This window comes from Trachypithecus francoisi, unplaced genomic scaffold (genome assembly GCF_009764315.1).
Source record: "Trachypithecus francoisi isolate TF-2019V2 unplaced genomic scaffold, Tfra_2.0 Lachesis_group11, whole genome shotgun sequence".
Classification (NCBI taxonomy): domain Eukaryota; kingdom Metazoa; phylum Chordata; class Mammalia; order Primates; family Cercopithecidae; genus Trachypithecus; species Trachypithecus francoisi.
The window spans coordinates 42,540,650-42,555,676 of NW_022681456.1; positions in this window are offsets into that span (position 1 = coordinate 42,540,650).

A 15,027-nucleotide genomic window follows, 5' to 3' on the forward strand; every position below is an offset into this window, starting at 1 on the left:
TAGCTGCCACCTAGTGGCAAAGGCAAAACATTTACATGTAAGCTAATGATAGATGAGCTATTGTACTATATTCACAGATGTATTTTTTGGAATACATAATACATTAATACAAATACAAAAAGAGTACTCTAATGGTATTATGACAAAGTGCTAAGAACATCTATCTATTAAGATAGATATTGACATTATTTATTTAAATATGCTGCTATATGGCTTGGTTTTTAAAAGTTAGTATCTTTTTGACCTACAAGACTAAGACATAAACATAAACTACCAAAGTGTGTGAAGGACATAAACATAAACATAAACTACCAAAGTGTGTGAAGTGTTGTCTTGTGGGACAACATTGGCCCACAAGATTCCTTGTATGTCTATGGATTATTATTTTGATACAACTAGAATAACTTTATTCCATGAATCATATTTTATCTAAAGGTGTTTCTACAATACTTCTGTCTATTCAAAGTCTTTTTGACAGTAACATCACTAATTAACATTCACAATCTGTACTGACAGTGTATTTGTTTTCATTTAAATACTGACAATAGACAATTATCAAATTTGAAATTGCTAAACTAAATAATGCTTAACACTTTAATCCCGAGAAGTTAAAATGAGAGTATGTATTCATTGACATGGTAGTAAAAGCAGGACTTGTGATAGTCACCTCCTGGGACTCAAACACGGTGTAATCTGTTAATGGTCATGGCCACTAATTAGAGTACATCTTGTTAGGGAAAGAAATAAACTTGCTTGTTTGTTGCTCTGGCACCCAGAAGATAATTAATATTTTTATTGCTACCAGATTCCCAGCTCTTTCCAGCTGCTATTTAGGTCTAGTGGGAGCACAAATCAGTGCTACGAGTGGGCTCTTCCTTAGCCTGAGACATAGTTTCTGCATTTACAACTGCCTTAGTGATACATTCATCAGTTACTCCACAGTACTTCTAGAAAGAGGTACTCTGTACTTCTTGCTTTGTACTTCCTTAACACTTCACTTTATTGATACTTCCATTATCCTTTCTAAATTATCGTTAATTACCGGTGGTTCTCTTCTGTCTAGGAAAGGATATAGGGCAAGGAATTGATCATCTTTCTAGTTCCAATGCACAATCTTGCACATAAGAAGCTCTTAATACATAATTTCAATATTAAAAAAGATAAAATAGAAATAAATCTATGAAGTGATCTATGATTCTTAGGTAGTTCCAACAGAGAAGCATAATGACTTATCCATGTGTGTACTAAAACCTACTTCATTAGGAAAGCAGAAGAAAGAGTAAGTAGAGACTCAACCACATCTCTTGTACTCTAAACTGTGTGGTATAATAGCCCTGTCCTCATGTATAGATTTGCACAGGAATTGAACGCAAAATTTTGTAATGTAACAAGAAGCTCTTGGTTCCAACTTGCTGGGCCACAGAATCACCATGAGTATAAACCATCTTGAAAATGCTTATGGCAATGTTCCTGTTTCTAAAAGGCACATGAAAATATATTTTTAGATTATTTTAATTTTAAAATTTAGAGTACCTGGTGAAGCTTAATGTAGCCAACACTTATTTTATTCTGTTTCACTTTGCTGAGTGCTTACCTTGTGTAGAAGCTGTATTAAGCACATATGCTTAGTTTAGCAGTGAGAAAGCCAATGCTAAGAGCTCTTGACCAACTTACCCAAGATCCCACAGCTAATAGGTGACAGAGATTGGAAGCCACATAGTCTGTTTCCTTATACCATTAAGTCCACTCCGAAATGGAGGGGAGTGTGATGAAATCTTAGATTAAGTTCAGATTATTCAAGGACATAACTTTGAGTCAATAGCCAAAGCCAAACTTTTGCAGTCATACCGCATATTGTAATGCTGTCCTGGAAAAAGTGCTGAATCTCAGTAATTGATGTCCAAAAGTTCTGTGATAAATTATTTATGTGATGAGATGTTTCAAAGAGAGTAAAAAAGCAGAGTGCAAAACTGTGCTAGACTATTCACATCATTAAAGCGGTTCCCTGGTCCCTTTTCCGTTTCTTCTGAGGTGAAAGTATAAAGCTCACTCTGATTGCAGAATTCTTAATTCTCTAAATTAGAAATCAGCCTTTACTAATGGAATTGGGTAGAAATGGAAAACTACTAGCTACTGTCAGGAGAAGAGCCCAAGAGCTGCTATATGGCAGACACAATTAGGAAAAAAATAAAATACAGTATAAGAGCAAAGTAATAGCCACTATCTGGAGGTCAGTCGAAAGAAAATGGATATAATGAAGAATGAAAGTTAAAAGTTGAAAAGATTAGCCATGAAACTATGGGGAATTTCAGGGTAGGCAAAAATCTAAATAGACAATATGGATTAGATTTAGTAGGAAATAAGAACTTGTCTAAGAACACTATTACAGGTAAGATATTATAACTCCTATTTCACTAAAAGTACCATCAGATTCAGCCAGAAGTAAAGGAAAAGAGAGAGTTTAAATGTTGGTATACCTTAAAACACATCCACTTTGCAAACTGAAGATAATTAGTGCTTCTTGAGTTTAGCATAGCTAAGGAATGTTACAGCTGGATTGCCAAATAACTTAAATGATTTTAATAGGCAGGGATAAAATATCAAGCTTACTTATCGAGGTATATAAATTCATCTTAGTTCATCAAAGAATCTTTTCTATTTCATGATCAAATATACTATTGATTTCTAAAATTTTATATCTATATATAGATATACACACTATATATACATATTGTATATGTATACATACATATATAATATGTTGTGTGTATATATACACACTAAATAATTACATACATATAATTTCATATGACAAAACAATTTCCTTTGGTCTACCACTAACTCTTGATTATCTATCAAGATGATTATGGCAGGGATAATCTCAAAAGGGATAGAATAATTTATATTTACCTTTACCTTACAAAGACTAACTATGCCTTCTACAGTAGACTTGTTTTTGTGTGTATATGAGAGGGTTATAGATTCCATAAACGTATACTTAAAGCAGGGGACAGGCCTAATTTGAGGGTCTATTTATTCATTCATTCACCCATTGTGTCTCATGTCCCTTCTAAATGTTAGGCATTCTTCTAAATGCTATAGATACACCTAGGAGTTATATTCAAATTGTTTAACTACTGGTTCTATGGGCACCAAGTAATCAGAACAGACACTGCTCAAATAGCACCTCAGGAATGATTGTATATAAAAATACTCACTGTCACCAAGAAGTTTTCCACTTAATGGGGAAGATTGAGTTAACAAGCAGTCACTAGACTGTTCTAATAATTGTAAACATAGTGTACATAAAACTTTTTCAAATAATCTCTTAAGTTTTTTTTCCCTATGAGACTCTTGCCTACTTTATAATCTTGATGCATTAAAATTTATGATCCAAAAGTATCTAATTAACCAAAAATTTTCTTCAGAGCATGTGATTTAATTTAAAATTACATTTTGACTTTTTAGAAAGTTGACTTTTGAAATTAGTAGCTTGTTTTTATAAAACAAAACATAAATTTTTCATGGTTGCTAAAGCATCCATTTCAACTTAAAGATAGGTTGCATTCTTTCAGGTTCCCATATCTGCAACATAGCATGTAAAGATTATAACATGGATCATATTTTATGTTAAATGTGCTTTCACAAAATGCGGTGATTCTCTAAGACATTTATCAAAAACATCAGAAATTGAAGTAAAGAAAAATAATCCATTTTTACTTGAATGAACCAACTAAATTATTTCCCACTTTACTTGCTCTCATTTAGAGATCTAGCTATAAATTCTCAGAAACAAATAAATTAGTTCAAGGAGAAACATCTTTGTTAATTTCTGAGGCTTAATTCAGATAGAAATTCTTTTACATGTAAGAATCTTAACATTTGTACTAATTAAAACTATTTTAATAGTAAAAAATTACCAAAAATATGTTTTGTACTCATAATCAAATGGATATCTATTTTGTAAAAAATCTATATTCTAAAATCTATCTGGATATGGAGAAAGTCATTAAAATCAAGCCCTAATGAATAAACAAAAGCTACATGCAGTTCTATGTTAGTTAGAAATAACAATAAAATTGTGCCCAAGCACACTTTTAGTCTACAAGGTAGTCTATTTTTCCTAGGTGGCCCACCACATTTGCTGAAATATGACACAGTTTTGCATTTTTTTTTCCTTAAATACATACGCCATTAGATAATACGCAGCATATGTGGTGCATTGCAGATGTTGCATTAGCTCTTGTTAATTTCCCCTAGGTGGCGATCTTTTCAAAGAAGCTGTACAGGCACTTCCATCAAAGAAAATTTAGTTAATATAAATGTATATATACCCCACTCTGGCTATTAATAATACTACCTTCATCTACACAGAAGGGAAAACACAATTTTTTGGTGGGGACACAATATAAATTTAAAGCCTCTTCTCAAAAATCTTACAAAACTGGATGTATAGATGTTATCTACTTTAAGAACTTAAATATATGTTAGCGAAAAGATATTTCAAAAACATTAGTTCTGGGATATTGGTTAATTATGGATGTAGCATGATAAATCATACTCAAATTGTAGTTTCTGGGCTCATTGCTTACACCTTTTTTCCTAAAACCCCAACATTGTTATTTAATGAAATAACAATGGGTTTCATCCATCTCTTTAGAGTGATAGTTGTTGTTGCTGTTTTTCATGCTGCCCATAGCTGCTCTTTTGTGACAGCTCCTTTAGGTGGGATATCCCACTGGTGAATGAAACAGGTGACTAGGCAGGGCTAAGCCCGCTTACATCTTAGCATGTTCCACAGTATACTGAAAGATAGGAGGAGACATTAAAATAGAAAAACAGACCACTTAAGTGTAGATAAATGATATGGAGCACAAAATATTCTAAAATTCAGAAAAAAAAAAGACCTTTCTTCCTATGCAGACAGTCTCCTTACTTCTACATTTATATAGAAGACGTAAACCTTCTGAGACACTCAACCATACACACTTGACATTTACATATATAAACTTAGCTTTCCTCTGCTTTGGAACGTTACCTCTTGCTTTTGCTTTGTTTGTTACTTTAAATTTTCCCTTGCTCCACCCTAAGGCTTTAACCATCAAGAGATGTGAGGCTGGCAGCGATGATGCACGACTGCAGCTTCCCTCTCCTAAATGCAGCCACAGAGCAATCGAAGCATCCCATAAGCCTTCAGAAACAAACAAACAAACAAAACAAAAACAAAAACAAAAAACAGGAGTATAGAATTAAAATAATGATATTTGCTATTTGCAAAGAAACTTTATATTAATGATGTACTTTGACATTTGCAACAGCCCTGAGCAGTTACAAAGCAGGAATCATCATCATCTCCAGTTTACAGATAAACCTCAGAGAAGTTAAGGTCTTTCATTAGAGTTAAAAAGCTGGCCACTGGAAACCCAAGACTCAAAGAATTTTCTGATTCCTTTGTAAGTTCATTCATGTTTTGACTGCAGTCAGTCTTCATAATGAGACTCATACTATGTCTCTACTGCCTTCCCTTGGCTTCTTCCTGCTCACAAATAACATGCGTTTACTCCTGTATTGACTGTGAGGAGTGGTTTCAAATTTGAAGTGAAGTGTCTAAATAGCCCCTGGGAAAGGATTTATTGAAGCAACTTATGAGAACCTCTTAACTCTATGTTTGGTACCCTGAGCAGAGGCCATGGGCAATAAAGCTAAGCACTGGAATTCAGTGTACTTACTAAAATTTTGGCCAGAGTTCCATTTGGATCTTTGACTTCCTGTATCTTCCAAACTTACCCTTGGCCACTTTTCAAAATGTTAAGCTCATCAGCTCCATTATCTCAATGTATCAATCCATCCTCCCATAAAGTCTTGTTGATGTTCCTTTTTCCCAACTCTTCACCATTGCCTTCCTTCTCTACTCTTTCCACCTTTCCACTGTGACCTTTGGAAACCTCCAATCAGAACCAGCTACAAAATTTGTGGAGTCCAGCGCAAAATGTAATGCAAGGCTTTTTGTACAAAAAGCAGGCGCAAAAACAAACAAACTAACTAAAAAAAAAAAAAAAAAATTTCCTTCTGTGATTTATCTCTAATCCAGTTATGTGGTTTTTTTGTTCTTTGGTTTTGTTATTTAATCTCATGCTTTTTGGGGCATGGAAATACATGCGAAGCAAGTGCAAACTGTCACAGGCACCTGGGTCCTGCCCACAAACTGTGGGGCTCATATGCCTGACCTTGTCCCTCCCCAGACCCATGCCTAGGCCTCCACTGTGTGTAGCAAGTCACTGTGCAGGTGAGAGGAGCAGATAGCTGTGATTCTGTCCTAGGAAGGTGAGGAGGCAGGAAAGCAGTAGAAAGGCAGTACCACAGGTGAACCAAGATTTCAAGCTCTGACACATCTACTAATATTCCATCAGATTCCATTTACATAACACAAATTCCAAGATAATCTTATTAAGAATTTCAAGATAATATCCACAGAGCATTAAGTCCCAAGAGCAGGGTCTCTTTTGTAGAGTGAGGCTCTATTTGATGGCACTGAGAGCAGTCATGAAATTGTGCCTGCCCCCTCCACAATAAGTGGCTTTCCCCATATTCTCAACCTTTTTACAGATCAGATCTCTGTCTTACTGAAATCTGGTGCTCTTCAGAGGTGCTTGGTTCCTTGGAACCTGCCTGAGCATGCATTGCTTATACTCTCATGCTCATGGGAGCTGGAGGAAAGGGAAGCAGGAAGAATTTTCAGCTTCACAATGCTGACTCACTTATAAAGCATTACTCTTTCAACCTAATGTCAATGAGGTGCATATCCTGACAGTGGTTCCACTACACTCTACTACTTTTCATCAGTCAGCCTCCTGTATTCTATTTCTCCTCTCACTGATTATTTCATTGCCTCTAGAGTACAATATTCTTACCCTCAAACCTTGCCATCCCCCAGCTACATTGATAATCCATGCAACAATCTCTGTCACTGGCCTTTGACCTCAGCCCCATTACTCTTCAACTCCACTTTAATAACTGAATTTTGAAGTTATATCTTGCACCTTGACATAGCCATGAGGCACTAGAACTGGGAAATCTTACATTTTAACCTCCTGTTCTTTGACAATTTTCCCCTGTTGTGTTCTCTAATCCTTTACTCTCTCATAAAGGCTGCCGACACAACGTTTTAGGGGAGAGGAAAAGATTATTTGGATGCAATAGAGATATAATTTTATTTTCTCTCAAGGAGATTTTAATTCATCATATATCAAATGCCTGATGTCTTATGTTTTGTATCTTTGTAGTTGATTTCATGTATGTTTGATAATACTGTGTCTGGAATTGGTGGGTTCTTGATCTCGCTGACTTCAAGAATGAAACTGCGGACCCTTGCAGTGAGTGTTACAGTTCCTAAAGATGGTGTGTCCAGAGTTGGTTCTTTCGGATGTTTAGATGTGTCCGGAGTTTCTTCCTTCTGGTGGGTTCATGGTCTCCTCGACTTCAAGAGTGAAGCTGCAGACCTTCTCTGTGAGTGTTATAGCTCTTAAAGGGTGGCACGGACCCAAACAGTGAGCAGCAACAAGATTTATTGTGAATAGCAAAACAACAAAGCTTCCACAGGGTGGAAGGGGACCCAAGTGGGTTGCCTCTGTTGGCTCAGGTGGCCTGCTTTTATTCCCTTATCTGACCCCACCCACATCCTGCTGATTCGTCCATTTTACAGACAACTGATTGGCCCATTTTACAGAGAGCTGATTGGTCCATTTTACAGACCACTGATTGGCCCATTTTACAGAGAGCTGATTGGTCCATTTTGAGAGTGCTGATTGGTGCATTTACAATCCTTTAGCTAGCTACAAAGTTCTCAAAGTCCCCACCTGATTAGCTAGACACAGAGCACTGATTAGTGCCTTTACAAACCTTTAGCTAGACACAGAGTGCTGATTGGTGCATTTACAATCCTTTAGCTAGACAGAAAATTTCTCCAAGTCCCCATCTGCCCTGAAGCCCAGACCCTTCAACTCTCACTGACACTCTCCCTGAACTTTGTGGCATCTAGGTCGGGGACTTCAGCAGCCCAGAGGGAGTTATCTCCTGATCAAGCTCAACAGGCACTGGCTAGCCATACCACAGTGTGGGGCCTATGGAACTAGCGCCCACCCAGAACTGCTGCTGGCCCACAAGTGCTGAGGGCAGCCCTGGTGCCCACCCATGCCTCTCCCTCCACACCTCCCAGCGAGCAGAGGGAGCCAGCTCTGGCGAGCAGACACCAAGGCCGAGGAGGCGCCAAGAGTGAGCGAGGGCTGTAGCACTTTGTCACCTCTCATTATCACATTTCCAACAATTTTATATGCATACTACTGACACACACACATGAACACACACTTCCATTCTGGAAATTCAAGGTGAAGGAGCACAGGCTTTCTGTCCACTCTCCATCCTGCTAACTCTCCAGATAAGTTAACTACAAATTTTCTTTGACGTTTTTAAGAGTCTCAGACCCTCCAGAATTCATTTTTATTTCACTCTGCCAAATTTTTCTGGTTTCACTGTAATCAGTAATATATACATTTCACAATCTTACTCGAATTGCTTTCTTAAAAATATATTATCTCCTGTCTTTCAAAGTATCTTTTCTCTTCTCTTTACGTTGCACCAGTCCAGGAAACCATAAACTCGAAGTCAATAATAATGACAAAAAATAGTACCAAACATTGCATGTTTAATATGCTTTATCTTGGTTTTATCTGATTTAATCTTCACAGCGATCTTATAAGGTGAATACAATTATCCCCAATTTACATATAAGGGAATTGTGCATTGACAAATTTCAAAGACTTGTTTATGTTATTTTTTTTTTTTTTTTTTTGAGACGGAGTCTTGCTCTGCCACCCAGGCTGGAGTGCAGTGGCCGGATCTCAGCTCACTGCAAGCTCCGCCTCCCGGGTTTATGCCATTCTCCTGCCTCAGCCTCCCAAATAGCTGGGACTACAGGCGCCCGCCTCGTCGCCCGGCTAGTTTTTTGTATTTTTAAGTAGAGACAGGGTTTCACCGTATTAGCCAGGATGGTCTCGATCTCCTGACCTCGTGATCCGCCCGTCTCGGCCTCCCAAAGTGCTGGGATTACAGGCTTGAGCCACCGCGCCCGGCCCCTATGTTATAAGGTGAATACAATTATCCCCAATTTACATATAAGGGAATTGTGCATTGACAAATTTCAAAGACTTGTTTATGTTATGTTATTTTTGAAGTTAGAATTTGTGACTCTCAAACTTTAGTAAGTGAAAATACCATATAAGAAATTAAAAGTGACCTAGAAGTAATCATGGCAGACAGGAGGAAGGACTAGATTACAGCTCAGGGCAGAGCAGCTTGTGGAAGCTCACTTTATGAATTTTAGCTCCAGATCAACTGCGAGAACAAACCAGCAATCCCGAGAGGACCCACAGACCCTCTGAAGGAAGCAGACTGCTCTTGCAGGACCTGGGAAACACCCCAATGATTGAGTGCCACAACTACAGAAGTGAGACAGGGAGACCCTCCTCTCCCGAACACACACCCCCACTGGAGAAGCTTAAGGTCTGTTTGCAGGACAAGTTTCTGACTTTACCTGAAGCTGAGTCAATTTAGAGAGCTGAGTGAAATACAGGGGTAGAGGAAGCAGCAGAAAGGCCCTGGGAGCTTGCTGCATCCCTTAGCAGGCCGTTCCTGCCTGGCACCACAGGGACCCATAGGGAGGGTGACTGGAGGAGCAGGGGGTAAAACTCCACAGAGAGAAGGAATTCTTTAGCTGAAATTTGTAACAATTTGAACAGGGTAAGAAACCTCCTGGCCAGAACTTGGGGAAGGGCACAGATCTAGTGTGCAGACTCCACAGGCATGAGAAGAACCAAGCCCTTTTCTTTCAAAGTTGCGAGGCAGGTAGCCTCAGGCAAGTTTTCAAGCCCAACTTGCCCTCCGCCTGGAAACAGACTTGGGGCCGTTGTGCGGGGTCACAGTGGGAGTGAGACAGGTCCTTTGGTTTGTGTGGGAGCTGGGTGAGGCCTGCAACTGCTCGCTTTTCCCCACTTCCCTGACAACCTGCATGACTCAGCAGAGGCTGCCATAATCCTTCTAGGTACACAACTTCAGTGACCTGGGAATCTCATCCCCTTCCCCAACAGCAGCTGCAGCAAGACTCACCCAAGGAGAGTCTGAGCTCAGACACGCCTAGCCCTGCCCCCACCTGATGGTCCTTCCCTATCCACCTTGGTAGCAGAAGACAAAGAGCATATAATCTCAGGAGTTATAGGGCCCCGCCTACTGCCGGTACCTCTCCACATTAATACAGCTGATGCTTTCTGGAAAGCACCAACTCCTGGCAGGAGGCCAACCAGCACACAAAAGGAGAATTCAACCACCAAAGCTAAGAACACTCAGAGTTCATTGCTCCCCACTGCTACCTCCACTGGAACAGGTGCTGGTATCCACAGCTGAGAGACCCATAGATGGTTCACATCACAGGACTCTGTGCAGACAGCTCCCAGTACTAGCCCAGAGCCAGGACTCTCTGTGTGACTAGACCCAGAAGAGACACAACAATCACTGCAGTGTGGCTCACAGGAAGCCACATCCACAGGATAAGGGGGAGAGTACTACATCAAGGGAACACCCCATGGGACAAAAGAATCTGAACAACAGCCTTCAGTCCTAGACCTTCCCTTCAACAGAGCATACCCAAATGAAAAGGAACCAGAAAACCAACCCTGGTAATATGACAAAACAAAGATCTTTAACACTACCCAAAAATCATACTAGTTCACCAGCAATGGATCCAAACCAAGAAGAAATCCCTGATTTACCTGAAAAAGAATTCATGAGGTTATTAAGCTCATCAGGGAGGGATGAGAGAAAGGTAAAGCCCAATGCAAGGACATAAAAAGAAAAAAAAAGATACAAAATGATACAAGAAGTGAAGGGAGAGATATTCAAGGAAATAGATAGCTTAAACAAAAAACAAAAAACAATTAAAAATTCAGGAAACTTTGAAACACTTTAGAAATGTGAAATGCTCTGGACAGTCTCAGCAATAGAATTGAACAAGTAGAAGAAATTAATTAAGAGCTCAAAGACAAAGACTTCAAATCAACCCAATCCAACAAAGACAAAGAAAAAATAATGAGAAAATATGAACAAAGTCTCCAAGTAGTCTAGGATTATGTTAAATGACCAAACTTAAGAATAATCAGTGTTGGCTGGGCGCGGTGGCTCAAGCCTGTAATCCCAGCACTTTGGGAGGCCGAGGTGGGCGGATCACAAGGTCAGGAGATCGAGACCATCCTGGCTAACACAGTGAAACCCCGTCTCTACTAAAAAATACAAAAAACTAGCCGGACGAGGTGGCGGGCCCCTGTAGTCCCAGCTACTCGGGAGGCTGAGGCAGGAGAATGGTGTGAACCCAGGAGGCGGAGCTTGCAGTGAGCTGAGATCTGGCCAGTGCACTCCAGCTTGGGTGACAGAGCGAGACTCCATCTCAAAAAAAAAAAAAAAAAAAGAATAATCAGTGTTTCTGAGGAAGAGTAGAATTCTAAAAACTTGGGAAACATATTCAGGGGAATAATCGAGGAAAACTTCCATGGCCTTGCTGGAGGCCTAGACATCCAAATACAAGAAGCACAAAGAACACCTGAAAAATTCCATTGCAAAAAGATATTTGCCTAGGCACATTGTCATCAGATTATCCAAAGTTAAAACAAAGGAAAGAATCTTAAGAGCTGTCAGACAGAAGCACCAGGTAACCTATAAAGAAAAACCTATTAGATTAACAGCAGATTTCTCAGGAGAAACTCTACAAGCTAGAAGGGATTTGGGGCCCTATCTTCAGCCTCCAAACAATTAGCCAATAATTTTGTATCCAGCAAAACTAAGCATCATATAGGAAAGAAACATGCCATTGTTTTCAGACCAACAAATGCTGAAAGCATTCGACATTACCAAGCCACCACTATGAGAACTGCCAAAAGGAGCTCTAAATCTTGAAACAAATCCTGGAAACATGTCAAAACAGAACCTCTTTAAAGCATAAATCACACAGGACATATAAAACAAAAATAAAATTTAAAAAACAAAAACATTAAACAAAAATCACAAAGTACACAGGCAACAAAAAGCACAATGAATGCAATAGTACCTCATATTTCAATACTAATATTGAATGTAAATGGTCTAAATGCTTCAGTTAAAAGATACAGAACTGCAGAATGGATAAGCACTCACCCACCAACTGTCTGTTGCCTTCAGGAGACTCACGTAAACACATTAGGACTCACATAAAGTAAAGGGGAGGAAAAAGGCATTTCATGCAAATGGGTGCCAAAAGTTAGCAGGGGTAGCTATTCTTATATCAAACAAAACAAATTTTAAAGCAACAGTAATTAAAAGAGACAGAGGGACATTATGTAATGGTAAAAGCCCTTGTCCAACAGAAAAATATCTCAATCCTAAACATATACACACCTAACACTGGAGTTCCCAAATTTATAAAGCAATTACTAATAAACCTAAGAAATGAGATAGGCAGCAACACAATAATAGTGGGGTACTTCAGAATCCAGTGACACTAGATAGGTCATCAAGACAGAAAGTCAACAAAGAAACAATGGATTTAAACTATACCTTGGAACAAATAAACTTAACAGATATATACAGAACATTTTATCCAACAACTGCAGAATACACATTCTGTTCAACAGCACATGGGACTTTCTCCAAGACAGGCCATATGATCCGCCATAAAACGAACCTCAATAAATATAAGAAAATTGAAATTATATCAAGTACTCTCTCAGACAACAGTGGAATAAAGCTGGAAATCAACTCAAAAAGGAATCTTCAGAACCATGCAAACACATGGAAATTAAATAACCTGTTCCAGAATGAGTATTGGGTCAAAAAACAAATCAAGATAACAATTTAAAAATTCTTCAAACTGAATGACAATAATGACACAATCTATCAAAACATCTGGGATACAGCAAAGGCAGTGCTAAGAGGAAAGTTTCATAGCCCTAAGTGCTTACATCAAAAAGACTTAAAGGGCATGAACAGATATTCTAAGCTCACACCTCAAAGAATTAGAGAAACAAGAACAAACCAAATTCAAACCCAGAAGAAGAAAGGAAATTACCAAGATCAGAGCAGAACTCAATGAAATTGAAACAGCAACAACAACAAAAATACAAAAAGATAAATGAAAAAATAAATAAAATTGATAGACCATTGTAAGATTAACCGAGAAAAGAGGAGAGAAAATCCAAATAACCTCACTAAGAAACAAAACAGGAGATACTGCAACTGACACCACTGAAATAGAAAAGATCACTCAATGTTACTATAAACACCTTTATGCACATAAACTAGAAAATCTAGAAGGGATAGATAGATTCCTGAAAAAATATAACCCTCCTAGCTTAAGTCAGAAATAATTAGATACTTTGAACAGGTCAATAATAAGCAGTGAGATTGAAATGATAATTTTTAAAATTACCAACAAAATAAAGTCCAGGACCAGACCTGGATTCACAGTAGAATTCTAGTAGACATTCAAAGAAGAATTTGTACCAATACTTTTGACAGTATTCCACAGGATAGAGAAGGAAGGAAACTGTCTTAATTCATTGTATGAAGCCAGCATCACCCTAATACTAAAACCAAGAAAAGACATAACCAAAAAATAAAACTACAGACAGATATCCTTGATGAACATTGATGCTAAAATCCTTAACGACACACTAGCTAACCAAGTCCAACAATATATCAAAAATATCCACCATAATCAAGTGGGTTTCATACCAAGGATGCAGGGATGGTTTAACATATGCAAGTCAATAAATGTGATATACCACATAAAGAGAATTAAAAACAAAAATCACATAATCATCTCAATAGATGCAGAAAAAGCATTCCAAAAGCCCAGGATCCCTTAGCAAAATCGACAAACAAGGGACATACTTTAATGTAATAAAAACCATCTGTGACAAACCCACAGTCAACATAATACTGAATGGGAAAAAGTTGAAAGCATTCCCTCTGAGAACTGGAACAAGACAAGGGTATCTACTCTTACTAATCCTCTTCAACATACTACTGGAAGTCCTAGCCAGAGCAATCAGACAAGAGAAAGAAATAGAGGGCATCCAAATCAGCAAAAAGGAAGTCAAACTGTCACTGTTTGCTGATGATGTGATCGTTTACCTTGAAAACCCTAAGGACTCCTCCAGAAAGCTCCTAGAACTGAAAAAAAGAATTCAACAAAGTTTCTGGTACAAGATTAATGTACACAAATCAATAGCTCTTCTATCCACCAACCGTGACCAAAAAGAGAATCAAATCAAGAACTCAACCCCTTTTACAATAGCTGCAGAAAAAAATCAAATATTTAGGAATATGCCTAACCAAGGAGTTGAAAGACCTCTACAAGGAAAACTACAAAACACTACTGAAAGAAATAATGGACAACACAAACAAATGTAAACACATCCCATGCTCATGGATGGATAGAATCAATACTGTGAAAATGACCATAGTGACAAAAGCAATCAACAAATTCAAATAAATCTCCATCAAAATATCACCATTATTCTTCATAGAACTAGAAAAAACAATTCTAAAATTCATGTGAAACCAAAGAAGAGCCCACATAGCCAAAGTAAAAGTAAGCAAAAAGAACAAATCTGGAGACATCACACTACCTGATTTCAAAATATACTATAAGGCCATGGTAATCAAATCAGCATTGTCCTGGTGTAAAAATAGGCATATAGACCAATGGAACAGAATATAGAAGCCAGAAATAAACCCACATACTTACGGCCAACTGATCTTCCACAAAGCAAACAAAAACATAAAGTGGGGAAAGGACACCCTTTTCAACAAATGGTGCTGGGATAGTAGGCTAGCCACATGTAGGAGAATGAAACTGGTTCCTCATCTCTCACCTTATACAAAAATCAACACAAGATGGATTAAGGAGTTAAACCTAAGAACTGAAAGTATAAAAATCCTGGAAGA